Source organism: Physeter macrocephalus, chromosome 18, assembly GCF_002837175.3.
Source record: "Physeter macrocephalus isolate SW-GA chromosome 18, ASM283717v5, whole genome shotgun sequence".
NCBI lineage: Eukaryota > Metazoa > Chordata > Mammalia > Artiodactyla > Physeteridae > Physeter > Physeter macrocephalus.
This window is the reverse complement of record NC_041231.1, coordinates 30,519,938-30,523,249: the sequence shown is the minus strand read 5'-3', so window position 1 is coordinate 30,523,249 and position 3,312 is coordinate 30,519,938.

Here is a 3,312-nt window from a genome sequence, read left to right as displayed (position 1 = left end):
TTTCCGAGTAGTATTAACTTTCCAGTTTCCTCCTTTAAAGCAAATTGCCACCAAGTTGTGAGGATTTTGTCTTCTCTGATGGGCATTGCCTCAAAACACCAACCCTTCCCTAATTTTATTTACTATGGTAGGGAAAATCAAGGAATGATTTTTAAAAGCAAGGAAAAGGTTCTAGCACGTTGTAGAACGTTGAGTGTAACATTCACTCAGTGAATGTTAGTGGTTACTTTACTTATTGGTGTTATTGTTGTTATTTTTACTATTATTATTACTGGCAATGCTGTCATGGCTACCGTTAGTATGTATCATGTAATTTCAGTACCTACAATGATCAGTTAATCCTCATCGCAACTCCATGACATAATTCTTACAAACTCCATTCTACAGATGCGAACTCAAAGGCACACGAAGGTTGTGGGAATAGCCTAAAGTCATTTAACTGACAGTGGCAGAGATAGAATTGGAATCCAGTTCTTTCTGACTCCAGTTCTGTTTGACCCCAACCGTTACGGTATTTCTGCTACATCATGTTCCTCTCTTACGAAGACCTAGACGTCTTCTCTCTGCTACAGCGGGTCAGTAGCCAGCTATTTGGAGATTAGTACACATTAGAATGACTCACTTATCTCTTTGTATGAATTCTCAGCACTTGTTTTCAGACTTCTGGTGACAGTCATCCAAATCCATCCAAAAAAAAGCAGCCTGGAATACTAAACAGAGAACTGGACCAGAAATGATAGCATTTAGCTGTCATCTCTGCTACTCACTAGCTGTGTGACCCAAGTCTCTCTCCAGCCCCAATTTTCTCATAGTAAAATAAACAGGTTGAATCTTTCCAGCCCTCCCAAATTGGTGATGCTGTAATTAAAAATTCTAACTCCTTCTCCTCAGCTAACAATAAGGCATTAAATTTTCCTTAAGAAAACGTAGAAGTGTTCAACACATTTAGAAAGTTTTGCCTTCAAAATATAAAACTACATTTCAGGACAACTTTGGACAGTTGGAAAAGAAACTGTCATAAAACAATTGATTCCCATAAAACACTAATTTTTTTTTAATGTCAGTCTTAAAAGGTAAAACTATAGAGATGTTAAAAAGAGCAGAGGTTTCCAGAGGTTAGGGGAAAGGGAAGAGTGAATAAGGCAGAGCATGGAAGACCATTGGGGCAGAGAAACAATTGTGTATGATACCGTAATGGTGGATACATGTCATTATACGCTTGTCAAACCCATGCAATGTACAACACCAAGAGTGAGCTCTAATGTAAACTCTGGACTTTGGGTGATAAGGATGTGTTAATGCAGGTTCCTCAATTGTAGTAAATGTTCCACTCTGGTGGGGGATGCTGCGAGTGGAGGAGGCTCTGCATGTGTGGGAAATCTCTTTCCCTTCCGCTCAATTTTGCTGTAAACCTAAACTGCACTAAAATACAGTCTATTTATTTTAGTGCAAGTCTCTATTTTAAAATCTATGTTGATTGTCATTAACTTGGGAGGGTCCTGGAATCCCTTTGATAATCTCATGAAGGCTATGGGTCATTTCCCTTAGGGACCCTCAAAGCCAATGCTCAGACCCTCTGGTCCAGATTTACAATTTATAAGCTAGGAGATAACGTTTCATTAACTCTAGAACCCCCTAGAGCTAGAAGAGCACCACAGAACTGGGAGAATGCAAAGGGAGGAAAGAAATTACAGTAATGAGGCTCCCTCATTACTCAGAAATCAATTCTGAGTACTTCTGAAAGAATAGCAAAAGTCTATGGGGGGGAAACCAGGATCCTGTTTACAATAATTCGATTTACATGCAATTTTTCTGAAATAGTCTGGTCATATGCTGTAAGATTCAACTGTGTTATGTTCTAGAACGAGGATATAGTTATTTATTTTACAGAGAGGTTAAGAACTTGTCCAAAACAGCATGGTGAGGCAAACAAAGAACTGAAATCCAAATACGTGGGTTTTTTATTTCCTAGTCTTGCCTTAGAACAACTGTCTAAAGAATGTATTTGTCTGCCAAGGAAATAAGCTGGTTTGAAGTAGTGTGGGTTTCACCCAGTGATATGCTGGCAAATGTTTAACAACCAGCTCTCTGGGGGAAAAAAAAAAGAGTGTGTGAATGCGTATGTTTGTGTGTATGTGAATATATATCCACATAAATTATTATTATTATTAAAAATTTTACTGATATAAAAGATGTATAGAATACATTTTACAAATAATAACAAAATATACAATACTCTTTATTGTAAATTCCCATATAGACAATTGATTCTTTTTTTTTTTTTAATGATAAACCTAATCTTTTTTTTCTTTTTTTTTTTGGCTGCATTGGGTCTCTGTTGCTGCGCGCAGGCTTTTCTCCAGTGGCGGCGAGCGGGGGCTGCTCTTCGTTGCGGTGCTTGGGCTTCTCATCGCGGTGGCTTCTCTTGTTGCGGAGCACGGGCTCTAGGCACGCGGGCTTCAGTAGTTGTGGCGCACGGGCTTCAGTAGTTGTGGTGGGGGCTACTCTTCGTTGCGGTGCGTGGGCTTCTCATCGCGGTGGCTTCTCTTGTTGTGGAGTCACGGGCTCTAGGCGTGCGGGCTTCAGTAGTTGGGGCACGCGGGTTCAGTAGTTGTGGCTCACGAGCTCTAGAGAGCAGGCTCAGAAGTTGTGGCGCACGGGCTTAGTTGATCTGCGGCATGTGGGATCTTCCCGGAGCAGGGCTCGAACCCGTGTCCCCTGCATTGGCAGGAGGATTCTTAGCCACTGCACCACCAGGGAAGCCTTACAATTGATTCTTATGGAATGCTTTAATTGATTTTTGCCAAGCTCTCCTTTCCATAGCCATTGCAATTGACAAATGAAGGTAGCTCCAACATGAATGTTACTTGATGTTTTCCTTTGTTTCACTTCCACCTTACTCTTTAACAATGTCTAGAGCTTCACTAGTTCATCAGTGAAGGGCATGACTTCTTTGTTGAGCTGGATAATAGTTACTGATTTCTAGAAGAATATTTCCACAGTTTTTGTGGTACTCACAATAATAGCTGCAGATACACCAGATGTAAGTTTAATCTGCATTGATAACATTTTCTCTATCATTCTCCTAAGTCTAGATAATCAAAAAATTAATGAATCAAGCCCCGATATGTAGTATTTGCCTATTTCCCTGGTGTAAATACTCCCACCACTGTCAACTTTAAGCTATCAACATAATGACACTAAGTTGGGAAGAGAGTTGCAGTAGCACACCATTATATATACAGAATTTCCCCCATGCACATCCAACAGATGTAAATAACATCAAGAGTATAGACAATAGTAACATGATAG